This window comes from Ranitomeya variabilis, chromosome 5, assembly GCF_051348905.1.
Source record: "Ranitomeya variabilis isolate aRanVar5 chromosome 5, aRanVar5.hap1, whole genome shotgun sequence".
NCBI lineage: Eukaryota > Metazoa > Chordata > Amphibia > Anura > Dendrobatidae > Ranitomeya > Ranitomeya variabilis.
Genome location: NC_135236.1, coordinates 648753784 through 648776689, shown reverse-complemented (window position 1 = coordinate 648776689; position 22906 = coordinate 648753784). Strand labels below are relative to the sequence as shown.

General features: G+C 44.0%; 1 protein-coding gene across 3 annotated transcripts in view; it reads right to left on the bottom strand.

The window, feature by feature from the left end:
- Positions 1–22383, bottom strand: part of LOC143776693 (cationic amino acid transporter 2-like) — a 75150-nt gene extending 52767 nt beyond the window's left edge. The window contains exon 1 of one of the 3 annotated variants that reach the window (XM_077266359.1): positions 22364–22383. The gene's annotated coding sequence lies outside the window, so the exon portion shown is untranslated. Of the gene's footprint in view, positions 1–6842; positions 6964–22241 lie in introns of those variants that run through there. The other 2 variants (XM_077266357.1, XM_077266358.1) reach the window with 2 other exon arrangements.
- Between the last annotated feature and the right edge of the window lie 523 nt (positions 22384–22906).

The following is a 22906-nucleotide window of genomic DNA, read 5'->3' as shown; positions in this document are numbered from 1 at the left end:
CAGAATTCAATTGGCGTCCCTTCCCTTCTGAGGCCTGCCGTGTGCCCAAACAGTAGTTTACTCCCACACATTGGGTATCTGTGTACTCGGGACAAATTGCACAACAAATTGTGTTCCATTTTTTCCTTGTGAAAATGAAAAATTTAGGTTTAAAGCAACATTTTTGTGTGAAAAATTTATTTTTACATTTTGACGGCTCAACGATATAAAGTCCTGTGAAGCACCTGGGGGCTTAAGCTGCTCACCACACCTCTAGTTAAGTTCCTTGAGGGGTGTTGTTTCCAAAATGGGGTTACTTGTGAGGGATTAAGGCCGGCGTCACACTCGGCGTAAGACAATACGGTCTGTATTTTACGGCCGTAATACGGCCGTAATACGGAGAAATGTTCCCAAAATAGTGATCCGTAGGCAGGGTGTGTCAGCATATTTTGCGCATGGCATCCTCCGTATGTAATCCGTATGGCATCCGTACTGCGATATTTTCTCGCAGGCTTGCAAAACCGACATCTAATGGATTTATGTGCTCAAATGTTCGGTAAAACATATATACAGTATATATATATATATATATGTCATTGAGACACATATATATATATAGTCTGTATTTATATTTACTTCAGCGCGATATCTGTGAAAAGCCGGTAATTCAATTGCCGGCTTTTCATTTCTCCTTCCCAAACCCGACATGAAATGAGACATGGTTTAAATACAGTAAACCATCTCATATCCCTTTTTTTTTTTGCATATTCCACACTACTAATGTTAGTAGTGTGTATGTGCAAAATTCGGGCGCTGTAGCTGCTAAAATAAAGGGTTAAATGGCGGAAAAAATTGGCGTGGGCTCCCGCGCAATTTACTCCGCCAGAGTGGTAAAGCCAGTGACTGACGGCAGATATTAATAGCCAGGAGAGGGTCCATGGTTATTGGCCCCCCCGTGGCTAAAAACATCTGCCCCCAGCCACCCCAGAAAAGGCACATCTGGAAGATGCGCCTGTTCTGGCACTTGGCCACTCTCTTCCCACTCCCGTGTAGCGATGGGATATGGGGTAATGAAGGGTTAATGCCACCTTGCTATTGTAAGGTGACATTAAGCCAGATTAATAATGGAGAGGCGTCAATTATGACACCTATCCATTATTAATCCAATTGTTTGAAAGGGTTAAAAAACACACACACACATGATTTAAAAGTATTTTAATGAAATAAACACAGCGGTTGTTTTAATATTTTATTGCTCTCTCAATCCATTTGCAGACCCTCGCTTGGCAATAAACACACAATATACATACCTTCTGCTGACCCGTCACGTCCCACGAGGTAATCCATCTGAAGGTGTTAAAATAATTTACAAGCAGGAGCCCTGCAAATGCAGCTGTGCTCGTGCTTGTAATTCCCCGGCGAATGAAGGAAATGTAGGTCATTGACCTACATTTCCTTCAGTCGCAGTGATGCGCCCCCTGGTGGATGTCCTCATATGACCTGGAACGTGGGAAAAAGTTCCCAGGCTGCAGTTCATGAGAACATCCAGCAGGGGCGCATCACCGCGACTGAAGGAAATGTAGGTCAATAACCTACATTTCCTTCATTCGCCGGGGAATTACAAGCACGAGCACAGCTGCATTTGCAGGGCTCCTGCTTGTAAATTATTTTAACTCCTTCAGGCTATGTGCACACGTCAGGATTTTGTCAGGATTTTGTCAGGATTTTGTCAGGATTTTGTCAGGATTTTGTCAGGATTTTTCCTCAGGATTTGTAGCCAAAACCAGGAGTGGAACAATTAGAGGAAAAGTATAATAGAAACATATGCACCACTTCTGCATTTATCACCCACTCCTGGTTTTGGCTACAAAACCTGATGAAAAAGCCTGACAAAATCCTGACAAAATCCTGACGTGTGCACATAGCCTCAGATGGATTACCTCGTGGGACGTGACGGGTCAGCAGAAGGTATGTATATTGTGTGTTTATTGTTTTGCCAAGCGAGGGTCTGCAAATGGATTGAGAGAGCAATAAAATATTAAAACAACCGCTGTGTTTATTTCATTAAAATACTTTTAAATCATGTGTGTGTGTGTTTTTTAACCCTTTCAAACAATTGGATTAATAATGGATAGGTGTCATAATTGACGCCTCTCCATTATTAATCTGGCATAATGTCACCTTACAATAGCAAGGTGGCATTAACCCTTCATTACCCCATATCCCACCGCTACACGGGAGTGGGAAGAGAGTGGCCAAGTGCCAGAATAGGCGCATCTTCCAGATGTGCCTTTTCTGGGGTGGCTGGGGGCAGATGTTTTTAGCCACGGGGGGGCCAATAACCAAGGACCCTCTCCTGGCTATTAATATCTGCCGTCAGTCACTGGCTTTACCACTCTGGCGGAGAAAATTGCGCGGGAGCCCACGCCAATTTTTTCCGCCATTTAACCCTTTATTTTAGCAGCTACAGCGCCCAAATTTTGCACATACACACTACTAACATTAGTAGTGTGGAATATGCAAAAAAAATGGGATATGAGATGGTTTACTGTATGTAAACCATGTCTCATATCATGTCGGGTTTGGGAAGGAGAAATGAAAAGCCGGCAATTGAATTACCGACTTTTCATCAACACCGCTGCGTATTTCTCGCAAGTCACACTGCTGGTCCGTGTGGAATCCGTATTTTTCTCGCCCCATAGACTTTCATTGGCGATTTTTTTGCGCAATACGCTGACAAACGCAGCATGCTGCGATTTTGCACGGCCGTAGAACGCCGTATATTACGGATCCGTAATATACGGCTGATAGGACGAGACCCATTGAGAAGCATTGTGCCGTATGTTATGCGAGTTTTACGCACGTAGTTTCTGCGCTCTTACGCCCGTAAAACTCGCATGTGTGACGGCGGCCTTACACTGTTTAGGCACATCAGTAGTTCTGCAAATGCGACACAGCACCCGCTATGTATTCCAGCTAATTTTGTGTTCCAAAAGTCAAATGGCGCTCCTTCCCTTCGGCATTCTGCCATGCGCCCAAACAGTAGAATTCCCCCACATATGGGGTATCGGTGTATTCAGGAGAAATTGCACACAAATTTTGAAGTCCATTTTCTCCTGTTACTCCATATGTAATAAAAAAAATTGGGGCTAAAGTAAAATTTATGTGGAAAAAATGAAAAAAGTTCTCATTAATAAAAATTAACAGTTTGAAAATTGCAAAATTTTCACCAAATTTCCGATATTTTCACAATTAAATGCAAGTCGCATTGAGCAAATTTTACCACTATTATGAAGTACAATATGTCATGAAAAAGAAATCTCAGAAATGTTGAAATGTTCCAGAGATATTACCTCATAAAGTGAAAGTCAGAATTGAAAAAATTGGCCTGGTCATGAAGGTGAAACAGGATTCAAGGTGAAGGGTTTAATCAAAGAGTGCACTGGTCCTAACAACATTGTTATTGCTTCTTGAAATGAAAGACCAACGTGGAATATCATTGTACATACACGCCATAACATTGAAATTGCAACTGTCATGATCCAGACTGGGTTTTGAGTCTTATCTTCCCCTTTTTCCGGTCTGGTCATGCCAGGGGTTAACTTTCTTAGCCTCAGTCTGGTCTCATGTTTGCTATTTATCCCCGCTGTGTCCTGCAGACCATGTCAGTTATAGTTCTGCCTTCGGCATGTGTAGCTGATTCTGGTATATCCTGATTTGTCCTGCTGCGTTAGCTGCCTCAACCCGTGTCTCTGTTTTCCACTATCCCCATCTTGACTCAGTGTTTCCCTTTTATGTGTTTACTCCCCTGGTTTTGACTTGGCTTGTATCCTGACCTGCTTATGTCTTTGGATTATCCATGTCATGATCCGTTCTGGGGTTTTTGTCCTGTCTGCCCTTTTTCTGGGTGGATCATGTCAAGGGTTAACTTTGCTCTGCCTCGTTCTGGGTTCAGGTTTGCTATTTAGCTCCGATGCATCCTGCTGGCGGTGTCAGCTATAGTTCTGCATTTGGCACGTGTACCTGACTCTGGAAGATCTTGATTTGTCCTGCTGTGATCCCTGACTCGGACCCGTGTCTGTTGTCTCCCTCTGTCTGTCCTTTTCCAGTGTTCCCTGTTAGTTGGCTTGATTCTCTGGTGTTTGACTCGGCTTGTATTTGGACTCGCTTTTGCTTTCTGTCTTTGTCTTTTACGCTTTTGACCAGTGCTGAACCCCCTGGCTTGTTCCTGACCACGTGTACTGCTGCACCTTCTGGTACTTCTGCTTCTAAGGGTATGTGTCCACGTTCAGGAAACGCTGCATTTTTGACGCAGCGCTGAGCCGCAGCGTCAAAAACGCAGCGTCCAGATGTTACAGCATAGTGGAGGGGATTTAATGAAATCCCGACTCCACTATGCGTTAAAAAACGCATGCGTTTTTCCAGCAAAAACGCACATGCGGTGCGTTTTTTCAAAACGCAGCATGTTGCTACAATGAGCAAAACACGCAGGCACACCGCAGGTGACCTGCCAGTGACCTCAGGTGCAGTTTTGGTCAGGATTTTACCTGCATAAAATCCTGACCAAAGCCTGAAGCAATCCTGAACGTGGACACATACCCTAATTGTTTTTTGACTCGGCTTGTTTGACCAATCTCTCGCCACATGGTGGCGCCTGTGCTGCTGCTCTGTGGTGCTGCTCTGTGTGTGCAGCCTAAGTTCCCTCACAAGCTCCCCCTGGTGGATGTTGTGCTCTACTGCACTGCAGCAGCATGACAATTCGTTCCTGATTGTTGCTGACCTTTTGGCTTGTCTATGACTCTGTGTTTTGTCTATTCCTTTGGTACTGTGCTACTGACTAACATCTACCCAGCTTGTTTGACTTTCCTGCTGCCACCTAGTGGTAGACTCGCTACTGCATGACAGGCCTGCTTTGTCAAGGTGCAGCCCTCCTTCCTCTCTATAGCCATCTAGTGGAGCTTGCACCTACCTGCATTGCAGCAGCGTGACAGCAACAGTAAGAAAGAAAAGTTGTATGTAATCCACAGGATGAATAAACAAGTTACTGATCTGCAAATGATGAAAAAATGACAAAATTTCAAAACATCTCAATTTATTCTGTCTGGAGTATGAGCGCCACGTGCACAAATACCTGTACTCACCGGCCTGGCAGCTACCAGTGAGATTACTAATGGTCGTCTGAGGATTTTTTTGCCATGCTGAATGCATTTGGCAAATCATCAAGATCTGCTGCTGGCAGCTTACTTCTTATCATTGTATCTACCACAAAATTGTATCAGTGAAAACATCAGCTCAGGACACAAAAGATAAGCCACATATCCAGAAGAATTATAAGGCCTCGGGAAAAGGCAACACAAGCAAAACATGTTTGTTTTTTATACAAAATTTCCAATTTTTTTTTCACCACTTAAATTAAAAAAAGAAAAAAAAGTATACATGTTCACCATTACGTACCCGGATGGATCTGGAGAATCATGCTGCTAAGTCAGTTTTACTGTATAGTGAAAATGGTAAATTTTAAAAATCCAAAAAACAAATTTTGGAATTGCCCTTTTTTTGCAATTTCAATGCACTTGGAATTTTTGGGGAATTTCAACGCACTTGGAATTTTTTTCCCGCTTTTTCCATGCATCACATGATAAAAGGAATGGTGTAATTCAAAAATATAACTTGTTCTGCAAAAAAAGACCTTCATACGGCTATGTGGATGGAAAAATACAAGAGTTATGGCTCTTGGAAGAAGGGTAGGAAAAAATGTAAACAAAAAAATGGAATCATGAAGGTGTTAATGAATCAAGACTGTTGGGTGAGTGACGCGCTCCTCTGTGTACATCCTGCGACAAATCCTACTCCAATCCCTGCTGGAGTAAAGTTTGTAGTGCAGCGAGCTCCGCCAGCCATGAATTTGACAAGTGGCGGTCGCCACTCCCCCATCCATCCCAGCTCCACCCTTGTTGAGGGAGATTGATGAGAATGGTACGAGAACACCAACATTTGCAATATTTTATGGCAGCCTCATGTTGAAAAACTATCGACGCATAACCATGAATTTCACCCAGGGGATGGGAAAGGGTAATGGAATGGAATATAGGTACATCCCTAATGCATGATGCTCTCTGACCTAAACAGCAAGTTTTGTCTCCTGATCACGAGTGTTGATTGACTGAATCAACATTTGGAACAAAAATTTCTAGAAAAAAATCTGAGCCTTTTTTTGAAACCATAAGCGGTTCCTACCTCTTTGTCATTACATTGGCCATGATCGACAAGGGGGCTGGCTTAGCTATTGAAATGAGCCAGTCAAACCCAAATAGAGCTGTCGGGGCCCCAAACCAATGCAAATATCTTGAGATCAGGGCACATTCGCAAATTTGAGTATATTAGTAAATTATACAATATATTTTTCTTTCTAATATATATGACCGGCTAAGGCCAAGAAGAAACTTTTTTTGGGGCATCCATTGGGTCTATAAGGTTATTTCCTGGCATATAGACTGAGCGTGAACTCCAAACCTGATGTGATTGCAGTCTTTACTTTTCGGTAGGGGGTTCCATTGCAGAATCTGCCAGTTTGATGGGAGAAATATTGATCTTGACTGATTGTAAGTTAATGGGGTCTACCGAGCACTGTTGGCATCCATAGCTCGAGAGACTCCATGCCTCCATGGCTTTCATTATAGGTTTTAGGACAGGTGTAGACAAAGCCTAATCCTTTCTTGTCCTGTTAGAGCGGCTACCAATGGTAGCTTCTTATAATCCTGCCTTTGACCTTCGTTTTACATTATTATCACCATACAGATCGATTATTCTGAAAATAAACAACGTTTAGCAGCAAAACTTTATAAAACAGCAGAAAAACTTACCTTCAGAGAGTTGCACTTCCAGCACCTGACAATGCCACTGGGCTGTTCCTCGAGAAAAGTATTTCTAAATTAATTCTGAAAAGCCTTTCCCCCATCTTTTTAAGCCTATTATTTTAACCCTTACTTTACTGCACCAGTAAAGAATCATGGCACAACAGTATATCATACCATGACTACCATAGCACCAAAGATAACTCCTGTTCCCGGCATGATATCCAAGCTCGCTGCTGGAAATCAATGAATGAGATAGAAAAAAAAGGGTTAAAGTCATCTAAGAATCCAGCCCAGTCCAATACTAAAGAACTATTCAACGTTTGCTATGTATTTCTCAAATCTCATAATCTCCTTTCTCTGGGAATGAGCTGCAGGTCTCGCCTCCGCTTGTAATAAGTAGCACCAGTCAGCAAATTGTTCACTTGGACCCTTTCTGTTGGCACAGGGTAGGAGAGGGAAGAACATTTTCTTTGACAGAAGTAAAGTTAAGGAAATAACAATTAAAAAGTTTGACAACATCTGATTCAAGGATGTAAATTTCCATCAGTTGGACAAAACGGCTTATTGTCCTTTCTACATATTCTGTAATGTACAAAGCCCTCATTCATATTCTTATTCTGATTAAATAGCAGTTTTCTGCTGGCTTTTATCAGTGTTACAATATCAGTTGCTGTTGGCTCCAGATCCCAACCTTTTACACCCACTCTGCACTGAAATACAGTTAGGTAAAAAAATATTTGGACAGTGACATAGGTTTTGGCAATTTAAAAGTTTCCCAGAACATATTCAAGATACAGTTATATAAATCATATGAGCTTAAACTGAAGACTCTCAGCTTTAATGTGAGGGTATTCATATCCCATATATAGCGGCCTCTTTTTCATGTAACCAAAGGTAAATTGGACAATTATCTGAAAAAGCTCTTTGATGGGCTGCATGGGCTATTCCGTCATTAATCCATCATCAATTAAGCAGCATAAAGGTCTGGAGCTGATTCTAGGAATGGCATTTGCATTTGGAAGCTGTTACTGTGAAACTACAACATGTGGTTAAAGGAGCGCTCAATGGAAGAGAAACAGACCATCAGTAGGCTGAAAAAAAAGTAGAAATCCATCATAAAGATAGCAGCAATGTTAGGAGTTGTAATATCCACAGTTTGTTAAATTCTGAAGAAAAATAAACGCACTGGTGAGCATGGGAATGCAAAGAGGCCTCGACATCAACAGAACACAACATAGGTGAATGAAAGCAGAATCCTTTCCATGGTGAAGAAAAACCCCTTCAGAACATCCACCCATGTGGAGAAAACACTCTCCAGGGAGTAAGTTTTTTCAGTATCTAAGTGTACCATAATGAGAAGACTTCATGATAGTGTGACACCCCAGGGTCCTGGTTGTCACAGTGGCATTGGTTTCCTCACGGGGAGACTGATATCACGCTTGGAAGCAAAGGAGGATCTCTTTTATCAGGTAACCACAAAGCACACAACATGTTCACACTCCAGGCTAGAAGGGGAAGCTCTGATCCAGCTTGTGGGTGGCTCCTCTAGATATACAGTACAGACAAAGTTTGGACACACCTTCTCATTTAAAGATTTTTCTGTATTTTCATGACCATGAAAATTGTACATTCACACTGAAGGCATCAAAACTATGAATTAATACATGTGGAATTATATACTTAATAAAAAAGTGTGAAACAACTGAAATTATGTCTTATATTCTAGGTTCTTCAAAGTAGCCACCTTTTGCTTTGATAACTGCTTTGCACACTCTTGGCATTCTCTTGATGAGCTTCAAGAGGTAGTCACCGGGAATGGTCTTCCAACAATCTTGAAAGAGTTCCCAGAGATGCTTAGCACTTGTTGGCCCTTTTGCCTTCACTCTGCAGTCCAGCTCACCCCAAACCATCCCATTTGGGTTCAGGTCTGGTGACTGTGGAGGCCAGGTCATCTGGTGTAGCACCCCATCACTCTCCTTCTTGGTCAAATAGCCCTTACACAGCCTGGAGGTGTGTTTGGGGTCATTGTCCTGTTGAAAAATAAATGATGGTCCAACTAAACGCAAACCGGATGGAATAGCATGCTGCTGCAAGATGCTGCGGTAGCCATGCTGGTTCAGTATGCCTTCAATTTTGAATAAATCCCCAACAGTGTCACCAGCAAAGCACCCCACACCATCACACCTCCTCCTCCATGCTTCACGGTGGGAACCAGGCATGTAAAGTCCATCCGTTCACCTTTTCTGCGTCGTACAAAGACACGGTGGTTGGAACCAAAGATCTCAAATCTAGACTCTTCAGACCAAAGCACAGATTTCCACTGGTCTAATGTCCATTCTTTGTGTTCTTTAGCCCAAACAAGTCTCTTCTGCTTGTTGCCTGTCCTTAGCAGTGGTTTCCTAGCAGCTATTTTACCATGAAGGCCTGCTGCACAAAGTCTCCTCTTAACAGTTGTTGTAGAGATGTGTCTGCTGCTAGAATTCTGTGTGGCATTGACCTGGTCTCTAATCTGAGCTGCTGTTAACCTGCGATTTCTGAGGCTGGTGACTCAGGTAAACTTATCCTCAGAAGCAGAGGTGACTCTTGGTCATCCTTTCCTGGGTCCTCATGTGAGCCAGTTTCTTTGTAGCGCTTGATGGTTTTTGCCACTGCACTTGGGGACACTTTCAAAGTTTTCCCAATTTTTCGAACTAACTGACCTTAATGTCTTAAAGTAATGATGGCCACTCGTTTTTCTTTACTTAGCTGCTTTTTTCTTGCCATAATACAAATTCTAACAGTCTATTCAGTAGGACTATAAGCTGTATATCCACCAGATTTCTGCACAACACAACTGATGGTCCCGACACCATTTAAAAGGCAAGAAATCCCACTTATTAAACCTGACAGGGCACACATGTGAAGTGAAAACTATTCCCGGTGACTACCTCTTGAAGCTCATCAAGAGAATGCCAAGAGTGTGCAAAGCAGTCATCAAAGCAAAAGGTGGCTACTTTGAAGAACCTAGAATACAAGACATAATTTCGGTTGTTTCACACTTTTTTGTTAAGTATATAATTCCACATGTGTTAATTCATAGTTTTGATGCCTTCAGTGTGAATGTACAATTTTCATCATCATGAAAATACAGAAAAATCTTTAAATGAGAAGGTGTGTCCAAACTTTTGGTCTGTACTGTATATTCTGGTCTGGAGAGAAAGTGAGTTAGTCAGTGCCAGACAGACTGGAACAGTCTGAGGCAGAAAGATGTGTGAGGGGCCGTGCAGTCAAGAGGGTGCTGCAGCTCCTGGATAGAGAGAATACAGAAAGAGAACACTTTGTAGAGAGCGTGCAGGAGAACGGAGCACAGGAGAGTGAGACCTGGGGAGAATAGCTGCGACTGAGCTACCTCTCTACAGAGCGCAGACACCAGTAGCCGGAAGACCGAGGTTGTGTCGGACTCACCGAGGCCCAGCAGAAACCGGCAGGACAGCTGGACTACACGTCACCTGTCCGCCCTAATACCCAGGAGACACAATGGCGCATAGAGCCCGGGTCTTGATAGAGACCCTGTAAAAAGGCTCAAGCCACCTGTCATACGGGTTTGTGTCCCACCTTTAAGGAGGACAGAGAGAACTGTGAGGACCTTGACAGAAGCCATAGGCAGCAAGGGACTACACCACCGCGCTAGTAGGAAGGCTTCTAACGCCACCTGGTAAAGGGGACTCTGAATTCGCTTCCAAGCCGGCCGGACCCTGCCTGTACCTGTGATCTGGTGCCCTGTACTGTGGCTGCCTGAAGTCGTCAGTAAACCAGGTAAAGAGAGAGACTGCAAACCTGTGTCCTCTGTTTCTTACCGCACCACCCACCATCTTCATCTACACTCCGGGAGCCCTGGGGACCTACTTCACCTGTGGGAATTTATACCATCTAGCTGCCATAACATCACCCCAGTGGACCCCTTTAAGCAGTGTCGGTCCCCTCTGACCGAATACCACAGGTGGCGTCACGAATACAAACTTTATTCAGAACCCCTTTAAAGACACTCCCTTTTACATGGGTGCCCAGGATCACGGACAGGGTGGCCGCCACCATGACACATCCCTTTAAGTACTGGTCCCGGAATCGAGTACCCCACGGCCCTGGCGGGCGTTTCAATAGCAAATAGAGGGTTCACCTCAAGGTGCAAACCATTAATCAGCCTTAAAAATAGAAATGTCAGATTGGACTTTGCCAAAAAACATCTAATGCAGCCGCCAATGTCACGACACAGCAATCGGGTGACCCAGGACCAGGGCCTCCTTTCCTGTCCCTAACACTAAGCGGCACCCTAGCTCGCCCTACTCGCCAGCATACTTCTGAAGTTGAAGATGCCAGGGCCTCCACCCTTGCCTTATCTCCTGAGTTAGCCCTCCGGCTGTTCACTTCCCTCACCCAGGGAATAGGGGTGCTACTGTGCAAAGTGTGGACTCAGCTAAGGAGATGCGATAGGGGTCATCCTATATATGGCCCAGTGCCAGAAAAAATTCCTCCACCGAGGGGGAGCGAGATTACTATCCCCACATATATATCACATAAAATCCCAATAAAATATGTAGTGTGTCATGGTTTAGGAATCATACAGACAGAATTGTATTATCATCGTATTGTCGTTATGCTGCCTTGCAAGCTCTGTCGCTCTGATGTCAGTTATGCCTCCCTTCTTCTTCCTTATCCTGTATGTCAGCCATATTATGAAGAGCACATGTCTGCATCTCAGGTTCAGAATAAGTTCTTTTTACCTACTGTAATTGTGCATACCTATATGAATTCAGCTGGAAAATAAATCTTCTTCTGTAATCTTCACACATGCCTCTGCAGTTGAGTTCAAGCTACCTGATTGAACCATTTTGTGAGTAACAGTACATAAAGAGCCACAGAAACGGTCTCTCAAGCGCCCACATATGCCCACCCATTTAACCTGGTATGAATATTTTATCAAGTCACAAGTTATTAGGATATTTTGTCTCTGTCCTAAAACTGCCCACCCAGCAAACAATTAACCAATCATGTTAGGACACATTAGTCCAAAATACCACCTACAATCCTCCCATTTTTTTTTCTGTCCTCACTGGTAGTGATGGACAGACCGGCTCTTTTTGGTGATCCAGCTCTCATGGCTCCGCTCACCAAGAAGAGCCAGCTCTTTTTGGATCCTAAACGGATCCTTGTTAAATATGTGTTCACCATAGGTGAACACTTAGCTTGAGAAACAACAATACTAATGTTTTAACTCAGGAAGAGTTCAGAAATCAATATTTTGTGGAATAACCATGATTTTTAATCACAGCTTTCATTTGTTTTGGCAGGCTTTCCACCAGTTTTTCACACTGCTCCTGGTGCAAAACTTTAAGCAGTTCTTCTTTGTTTGATAGCTTGTGACTATCCGTCATCCTCTTGATTACATTCCAGAGGTTTTCAATGAGGTTCAGGTCTGGAGATTGGGCTGCCCATGACAGGGTTTTGATGTGGTGGTCTCTTAATTATTGCCAGAGCTGTATGTGGACAAATTTGAACTAATTATCTTTCCTCCATCTCGCATATCTTCCCTACCTGATCTATCTATCAAAATAAATGAAATCACACTTTCCCTTGTCCCCAAAATCCGCTGCCTCGGAGTAACCCTTGACTCTGCCCTGTCCTTCAAACCGCACATCCAAGCTCTCGCCACCTCCTGTCGCCTCCAGCTCAAAAATATTTCCAGAATCTGTCCTTTCCTCAACGATCACTCTACCAAAATGCTTGTGCATGCCCTAATCATCTCTCGCCTTGACTACTGCAACATCCTCCTTTGTGGCCTACCCTCTAACACTCTCGCACCCCTCCAGTCCGTCCTTAACTCTGCTGCCCGACTAACTAATCTCTCTCCTCGCTACACTCCTGCTTCCCCTCTTTGCAAATCCCTTCACTTGCTCCCAATTTCCCAGCATATCCAGTTTAAACTACTAACACTGACCTACAAAGCCATCTATAACCTTTCTCCTCCGTATATTTCCAAACTAATCTCTCAATATCTTCCCTCACGTAATATCCGGTCCTCCCAAGACCTCCTCCTCTCCTCCACACTTATTCGCTTCTCACCCAATCGCCTCCAAGACTTCTCCCGAATATCCCCCATCCTCTGGCATTGTGTGCCCTAACACATCCGGTTATCCACAACATTTGGATCCTTCAAAAGAAACCTGAAAATCCATCTCTTCAAAGAAGCTTACAGCCTGTAACGACCACACGGCCACCTCAACACCATCGGAGCTACTGCAACCCCCCACCTACTATCTCCTTCCCCATAATCCTGTAGAATGTAAGCCCACAAGGGCAGGGTCCTCGCCCCTCTGTATCAGTCTGTCATTGTTAGTTTGTTTACTGTAAGTGATATTTGTATTTTGATGTAACCCCTTCTCATGTACAGCACCATGGAATCAGTGGTGCTATATAAATAAATAATAATTATATATATATATATATATATATATATATATATATATATATATATATATATACACTCACCGGCCACTTTATTAGGTACACCTGTCCAACTTCTTGTTAACACTTAATTTCTAATCAGCCAATCACATGGCGGCAACTCAGTGCATTTAGGCATGTAGACATGGTCAAGACAATCTCCTGCAGTTCAAACCGAGCATCAGTATGGGGAAGAAAGGTGATTTGAGTGCCTTTGAACGTGGCATGGTTGTTGGTGCCAGAAGGGCTGGTCTGAGTATTTCAGAAACTGCTGATCTACTGGGATTTTCACGCACAACCATCTCTAGGGTTTACAGAGAATGGTCCGAAAAAGAAAAAAAATCCAGTGAGCGGCAGTTCTGTGGGCGGAAATGCCTTGTTGATGCCAGAGGTCAGAGGAGAATGGGCAGACTGGTTCGAGCTGATAGAAAGGCAACAGTGACTCAAATCGCCACCCGTTACAACCAAGGTAGGCCTAAGAGCATCTCTGAACGCACAGTGCGTCGAACTTTGAGGCAGATGGGCTACAGCAGCAGAAGACCACACCGGGTACCACTCCTTTCAGCTAAGAACAGGAAACTGAGGCTACAATTTGTACAAGCTCATCGAAATTGGACAGTAGAAGATTGGAAAAACGTTGCTTGGTCTGATGAGTCTCGATTTCTGCTGCGACATTCGGATGGTAGGGTCAGAATTTGGCGTAAACAACATGAAAGCATGGATCCATCCTGCCTTGTATGGAGCATCTTTGGGATGTGCAGCCGACAAATCTGCGGCAACTGTGTGATGCCATCATGTCAATATGGACCAAAATCTCTGAGGAATGCTTCCAGCACCTTGTTGAATCTATGCCACGAAGAATTGAGGCAGTTCTGAAGGCAAAAGGGGGTCCAACCCGTTACTAGCATGGTGTACCTAATAAAGTGGCCGGTGAGTGTATATATATACAGTATATACTACTTATGACTCTAACATAATATATATAAGTATGCCTATGTGTTCACTGCAAATTGTCTCTCCAGAAAGGAAGAGGACTAGAACTCTATAGCGCCACCTGTTGGCAGCAGCAATCCTACAACTCACTATAAACCCTTTAACAGGCCTTGCAATATGACTTAGGATAGAATACAGATCAGAACCTCACTTGAAACATCATTTTGTGATCCAGATGGTAGATCCTGGGATGAGACTGACTAGCAGACCCTGCATTTAATTCAACACTGCTGGTGGATCCCATGGGTAAAGGGCATATTGCATATTTTAGAAACCATGGATCCATCCACACCATTGTTGTTTTCCAGTTCTTTAGTGGTGCAACTAATGTACGTTTCCTGATCCTAGTATTACATGTGCCATCTCTTATCAGCGCTACTCTGGTCCTACAACTTCATGTTGTGACAGCGACTTCCTGTTGACCAGAAGTCAGAGGTAACGATCACGATACCTCAATATAAGTCCTATTTGTTCGGACATTCATAGAATTCCATTGAGTTATGATTTCCAGATTGCTCAGCAAACACTGAAGCGATCTGGCAGGTCGCAAACTGCAAAAAAAACGACCACCAGGGGCAGAACGGAAGGGACAAGTGGGGCAGAGAGAGTGGGTGACAAGAACTGTTTTCGGTAAAGGTATTTACATTCAGGTCTAGAACTACAAACTGGTTGTAGCGGATAATGGAAAGCCTAAGTTGGACTAAGTTCCCACGATCAGCTTTTGATGTTGCAGATTGTCTGTACTCATTAAGTAAAATCGATTACTTGCATTTTTTTTCGAAAATACAGCGAGTAAAGAAACTCACCAAAACCTCGTCGTGGGAAATTAGCCTAAGTCTAAGGGTTAAAAGTTTGGCTGAAAATGAAGTTGGAAAGTGCATTTTAAAACATTTGTAAGGGTGCTTTCATATTACATTGGTGGGTCACATCGGGGCATACGTCCAAACCCCCCCCCCTGCGAAACGGGGTAAGACTTATGCGCTGGCAGGGCCATAGCTGTTGTGAATTTGGATTCTGGGCTCCCCCGGTGGCCGCTTGTGGAATTGGACTTGTCATCCTCTTTCCTGTTTCACCTGGTTCCATCAGTAGTGGGTGTCGCTATTTAAGCTCATTTCTCTGGTGGTTTCTTGCCGGTCAACAATGTTATCTGATGCCTCTCAGTGCTTGTTCCTGCTTCTAGACTACTACTAGATAAGTTGGACTTTTGTCCATGTTTTGTTTTGCCTATTTGTTCCAGTTCACAGCTGAAGTTTTGTTACTGTGTCTGGAAAGCTCTCGTTGATCAGGGATTGCTACTCTGGCGTTATGAGTTAATGCCAGAGTTTAAGGTAATCTCTGGATGGTGTTTTGTTAGTGTTTTTCTGCTGACCATGAAAGTATACTATCTGTCTTCTGCTATCTAGTAAGCGGACCTCAAATTTGCTAAGACTATTTTCCTGCTGCGTTTGTTGTTTCATCTGAACTCACCGTCATTATATGTGGGGGGCTACTGTCTTCTTTGGAATATTTCTCTAGAGGTGAGCCAGGTCTTATATTTCCCTCTGCTAGCTATTTAGGTCTTAGGCCAGAGCTGGGCATCTAGCGATAAATAGGAAATGCTACCTGGCTATTTCTAGTTGCGCGGCAGGCTTAGTTCATGGTCAGTATAGTTACATCTTCCGAGAGCTTGTCCCTCTATAGGCTTGCTATGATCTCTGCCTGCAGAGATCATGACAGTTTGACCGGCCCATAAAGTGTTAAAGACCCAGGTTGAGAAAGGAGAGTTATAAGAAGTCTGCTGGAATTTTTTTTTTTTTTTTTTTTCCCTCCAGTCTGCCTTGCTGCAGTCTTTTTTCTCTCTCTCCTCCTAATCTCTGTATGGCTCTGTGTGCACCTGACAATAATGGATCTCCAGAGTGTAACTGCGGGTTTGAATAATCTCATCACGAAAGTACAAAATTTACAAGATTTTGTGGTACATGCTCCGGTATCTGAGCCGAGAATTCCTTTGCCGGAGTTCTTCACAGGGAATAGAGCTAGCTTCCAGAATTTCCGAAATAATTGTAAGCTTTATTTGTCCCTGAAGTCTCGTTCAGCTGGAGACCCTGCTCAGCAGGTTAGGATTGTGATTTCCTTGCTCAGGGGTGACCCTCAAGATTGGGCCTTCTCATTGCCAGCAGGGGATCCTGCGTTACGCGATGTGGATGCGTTTTTTCTGGCCTTGGGCTTGCTTTATGAGGAACCTCATTTGGAACTTCAGGCAGAAAAAACTTTGATGGCACTATCTCAGGGGCAAGACGAAGCTGAAGTTTTCTGCCAAAAATTCCGTAAATGGTCTGTGCTTACTCAGTGGAATGAGTGCGCCTTGGCGGCAACTTTCAGAGAAGGTCTCTCTGATGCCGTTAAGGATGTTATGGTGGGGTTCCCTGTGCCTGCAGGTCTGAATGAGTCCATGACAATGGCTATTCAGATTGATAGGCGTCTGCGGGAGCGCAAACCGGTGCACCATCTGGCGGTGTCTATGGAAAAGACGCCAGAAAGTATACAGTGTGATAGAATTCTGTCCAGGAGCGAGCGACAGAATTTTAGACGGAAGAATGGATTGTGTTTCTATTGTGGGGATTCTACTCATGTTATATCAGCATGCTCTAGGCGTACAAAGAAGCTTGATAAGTCTGTTTCCATTGGCACCATTCAGTCTAAGTTTATTTTGTCTGTAACCCTGATTTGCTCTTTGTCATCCATTGCCACGGACGCCTATGTTGACTCTGGCGCCGCTCTGAGTCTTATGGATTGGTCCTTTGCCAATCGTTGTGGTTTTGATTTAGAGCCTTTGGAGACTCTTATTCCTCTGAAGGGGATTGACTCCACCCCATTGGCTAATAATAAACCACAATACTGGACACAAGTAACCATGCGTATCAATCCGGATCACCAGGAGATTATTCGTTTCCTGGTGCTGTATAATTTACATGACGATTTGGTACTGGGATTGCCATGGTTGCAGTCTCACAACCCAGTCTTGGACTGGAGAGCAATGTCTGTGTTGAGCTGGGGATGTAAGGGTATTCATGGGGACTTACCTTTGGTTTCTATTTCGTCGTCCATTCCCTCTGAAGTCCCTGAGTTCCTCTCTGATTATCAAGATGTCTTTGACGAACCCAAGCTTGGGTCGTTACCTCCGCACCGTGAGTGCGATTGTGCCATAGATTTGATACCGGGTTGTAAATATCCCAAGGGTCGTTTGTTTAATCTGTCTGTGCCGGAACATGCTGCTATGCGGGAATATATAAAGGAGTCTTTGGAAAAGGGACATATTCGTCCATCTTCTTCTCCCTTGGGAGCTGGGTTTTTCTTTGTCTCAAAAAAAGACGGCTCTTTGAGACCATGTATTGATTATCGGCTTCTGAATAAGATCACTGTTAAGTATCAATACCCATTGCCATTGCTTACTGATTTGTTTGCTCGTATAGAGGGTGCTAAGTGGTTCTCTAAAATTGATCTTCGTGGGGCGTATAATTTGGTGCGGATCAGGCAGGGGGATGAGTGGAAGACCGCATTTAATACGCCCGAGGGCCACTTTGAGTATTTGGTCATGCCTTTTGGTCTTTCTAATGCCCCTTCAGTTTTCCAGTCTTTTATGCATGATATTTTCCGCGATTTTCTGGATAAATTTATGATAATATATCTGGATGATATTCTGATTTTTTCTGATGACTGGGACTCTCATGTCCAGCAGGTCAGGAGAGTTTTTCAGGTTCTGCGGTCTAATTCTTTATGTGTGAAGGGGTCTAAGTGCGTTTTTGGGGTCCAGAAAATTTCCTTTTTGGGGTATATTTTTTCTCCCTCTTCCATTGAGATGGATCCCGTCAAGGTGCAAGCTATTTGTGACTGGACTCAGCCCTCCTCTCTTAAGGGTCTTCAGAGATTTTTGGGCTTTGCCAACTTTTACCGCCGATTTATTGCTGGTTTTTCGGATGTCGTTAAACCACTGACTGATTTGACCAGACAAGGCGCTGATGTTGCTAATTGGTCTCCTCATGCTGTGGAGGCCTTTCGGGAGCTTAAGCGCCGTTTTGCCTCTGCCCCTGTGTTGCGTCAGCCTGATGTGAATCTGCCTTTTCAGGTTGAGGTTGACGCTTCGGAGATCGGAGCTGGGGCAGTGTTGTCGCAGAAAGGTTCCGACTGCTCCGTCATTAGGCCTTGTGCCTTCTTTTCTCGCAAATTTTCGCCCGCAGAGCGGAATTATGATGTTGGGAATCGGGAGCTTTTGGCCATGAAGTGGGCGTTTGAGGAGTGGCGCCATTGGCTCGAGGGGGCTAGGCATCAGGTGGTGGTATTGACTGACCACAAAAATTTGATTTATCTTGAGACTGCCAGACGCCTGAATCCTAGACAGGCGCGCTGGTCTTTATTTTTTTCTCGCTTTAATTTTGTGGTGTCATACCTACCGGGTTCTAAGAATGTTAAGGCAGATGCCCTTTCTAGGAGTTTTGACCCGGACTCTCCTGGTAATTCTGAACCCACAGGTATCCTTAGGGAGGGAGTAATTTTGTCGGCCGTTTCTCCTGATCTGCGGCGGTCCTTGCAAGAGTTTCAGGCGGATAGACCGGATCGTTGTCCGCCTGATAGACTGTTTGTTCCGGATGATTGGACCAGCAGAGTCATCTCTGAGGTACATTCTTCTGCATTGGCAGGTCATCCCGGAATTTTTGGTACCAGGGATTTGGTGGCAAGATCCTTCTGGTGGCCTTCCCTGTCACGAGATGTGCGAGTCTTTGTGCAGTCATGTGACGTTTGTGCTCGGGCCAAGTCTTGTAGTTCTCGGGCTAGCGGACTGCTGTTGCCCTTGCCTATTCCTAAGAGGCCTTGGACACACATCTCGATGGATTTTATTTCAGATCTGCCTGTTTCCCAGAAGATGTCTGTCATCTGGGTGGTCTGTGACCGTTTCTCTAAAATGGTCCATTTGGTTCCTCTGCCCAAGTTGCCTTCTTCTTCTGAGTTGGTTCCTCTGTTTTTTCAGAATGTTGTCCGATTGCACGGTATTCCTGAGAATATTGTTTCTGACAGAGGTACCCAATTTGTGTCTAGATTTTGGCGGGCATTCTGTGCTAGGATGGGCATAGATTTGTCTTTTTCATCTGCTTTTCACCCTCAGACTAATGGCCAGACCGAGCGGACTAATCAGACCCTGGAGACATATCTGAGGTGTTTTGTCTCTGCTGACCAGGATGATTGGGTTGCTTTTTTGCCATTGGCAGAGTTCGCCCTCAATAATCGGGCCAGCTCTTCCACCTTGGTGTCCCCGTTTTTCTGTAATTCGGGGTTTCACCCTCGATTTTCCTCCGGTCAGGTGGAATCCTCGGATTGTCCTGGAGTGGATGCGGTGGTGGAGAGATTGCATCACATCTGGGGGCAGGTTATGGACAATTTGAAGTTGTCCCAGGAGAAGACTCAGCGTTTTGCCAACCGTCATCGTCGTGTTGGTTCTCGGCTTTGTGTTGGAGATTTGGTGTGGTTGTCTTCTCGTTTTGTCCCTATGAGGGTCTCTTCTCCTAAGTTTAAACCTCGGTTCATCGGCCCTTATAGAATATTGGAGATTCTTAATCCTGTTTCTTTCCGTTTGGACCTCCCTGCGTCCTTTTCCATTCATAACGTTTTTCATCGGTCGTTATTGCGCAGGTATGAGGTACCTGTGGTACCTTCAGTTGAGCCTCCTGCTCCGGTGTTGGTTGAGGGTGAGTTGGAGTACGTTGTGGAGAAAATTTTGGACTCTCGTGTTTCCAGACGGAGACTCCAGTATCTGGTCAACTGGAAGGGTTACGGCCAGGAGGATAATTCTTGGGTCAATGCATCTGATGTTCATGCTTCTGATCTTGTTCGTGCCTTCCATAGGGCTCATCCTGGTCGCCCTGGTGGATCTGGTGAGGGTTCGGTGCCCCCTCCTTGAGGGGGGGGTACTGTTGTGAATTTGGATTCTGGGCTCCCCCGGTGGCCGCTTGTGGAATTGGACTTGTCATCCTCTTTCCTGTTTCACCTGGTTCCATCAGTAGTGGGTGTCGCTATTTAAGCTCATTTCTCTGGTGGTTTCTTGCCGGTCAACAATGTTATCTGATGCCTCTCAGTGCTTGTTCCTGCTTCTAGACTACTACTAGATAAGTTGGACTTTTGTCCATGTTTTGTTTTGCCTATTTGTTCCAGTTCACAGCTGAAGTTTTGTTACTGTGTCTGGAAAGCTCTCGTTGATCAGGGATTGCTACTCTGGCGTTATGAGTTAATGCCAGAGTTTAAGGTAATCTCTGGATGGTGTTTTGTTAGTGTTTTTCTGCTGACCATGAAAGTATACTATCTGTCTTCTGCTATCTAGTAAGCGGACCTCAAATTTGCTAAGACTATTTTCCTGCTGCGTTTGTTGTTTCATCTGAACTCACCGTCATTATATGTGGGGGGCTACTGTCTTCTTTGGAATATTTCTCTAGAGGTGAGCCAGGTCTTATATTTCCCTCTGCTAGCTATTTAGGTCTTAGGCCAGAGCTGGGCATCTAGCGATAAATAGGAAATGCTACCTGGCTATTTCTAGTTGCGCGGCAGGCTTAGTTCATGGTCAGTATAGTTACATCTTCCGAGAGCTTGTCCCTCTATAGGCTTGCTATGATCTCTGCCTGCAGAGATCATGACACATAGCCTGTAATAGTGACAACAGAGTGACGCGCACCATTTTCGTGAGTGTATTTCTACAATAGGCAGACACCCAGGTGTAGTCTTCTACGTCTGAGTGTCCGCCTCCTGTAGGCGTACACTCCCGAAAATAGTGCACGTCAGAGCACAAGTTCACTTTGCCTTCTCCATTACAGTCTATGTTCCCGCCGGTGCTTAAGTCCAAACTCCGTGTTGTAGGGGGGTGCGGGTGGGGGTTCGGATGTATGCCACGGGGGGACCCATGAACGCAATGTGAAAGTGACCTAAGGGATTTGTACAATGAATCAGGACACAATGACACTTCCATTCTATTACCGCAGTGTTCTCGAGGCACCATCCAAACATAAGGACTAGGACTTTACCCATCACTCTAGTCCTCCCTTGTTACCAAAAGCTACTACCAAAAATTATATACACAGGAATTGGAGTCATGTACTTTTATATGACTAAAATACTAATTTTTAATTAATCATAATTAAAAAAAACACATTTTGGCTATCTATAGAAAATGAGGTCCAAATAATGGATAACTACAGATATTAAACACCATGGGAATCATCACCATGATGACAGTGCACACATGGGGGTGGCGTGTGGAGCGAGGAGGGACATCCAGACTAAGATGGGTAAGCCCCTATACATGACAATAGCTAAATAGCGTAGTCACTATGGCACTTTATCTGCTGATCTAGTTTGCACTATTTGCACTTTAAGAGCTGACTTTGCCATGCGGATTTGAGTCACTGCCATAAGTGTCATGATGTTATGAACTTTATATTATGGTCCGTATAGTGGCAGCCTTTGTGATGTGATAAGTTCTCTGCTTGCTCCGCCACCATTATTTGTTTCCTCCTCCACTTATCCTGTGATACATGTATTGTATTATATTACTGTTGTTTACTTATTGTGAGATATAATATTGGATTAATAAAAGTATATACATTTTTTTAAAAAAAAGGAAAAATGCGTTATGGGATTTATGTACTCCATTTTCTGGTTGTATACACATGCTATATAGGAATATATCACAGTCCTGCTGTCAACAAAGAGGCAATCCCAAATTATATCCAGACACCGCATCATTATTCTATATCCACTTCAGTAATCATCCTCAATGCACGTTTCGCATTAAGCTTCCTCAGGTGGTTACTGTGGATCTGTCTCATACCCCTTAAATAATGGTCCTTTAGCTAGGTAAATCCTTTTTGTAGATGCCGATAAACCTGTGAATATGGTGTATTAAATGTTTACCTTAGGTCTTGTAGACAATCAGTAGACTAATGGGTGTGTTCCATTCTCCAAAAATCAATCCATAGGTTCTCCAGCAAGAAACACAATTATAATCTAGTTTTAGAATAATACCTAAAACTTACTATGTAATTGCTCGTAGAGACTGACTAAGAAAAGGCTGAAGTCATGACTCACGGAGATGTGGAGTGGTCCGGAGTGAGCGGAGAGACCTGTTTAATAATTAGACCCCCTGAGAACGGATTTCTTTTCCGCTGGATCCCCCACCTACTGATGCCCTTAATCAGCCCCTACTGCCAGCTCCAACAAGCAGATCTGTCTAGAAAGACATTTTTTCCCACAAGACTTTCCAAATTCTGTACAAGTAACAGAGGGCCGATGTGCTGACTGCTGGGGTTAAGGCTGTAATTAACATTTAGAGGAGACTCGTAGAAGGAAGCTTGCGCTGCTTTCCTTGGAATTCATGTTTTGTGTAATGTGTACAACTTCTGATATTAGAATTTTGACTCTCTTTTATGGAAAACATATGCACTTTTCTATTTCATGATTTTAAAGATCTTAGGCTAAATGGCAAAATTCCGATTTAGTACATTGTACTGTTTCTCCCTTCATCAACTATGGAAGACCTTAAAAGTGTTTTTAGGACCCCTGCACGTTGCCTTACTGTT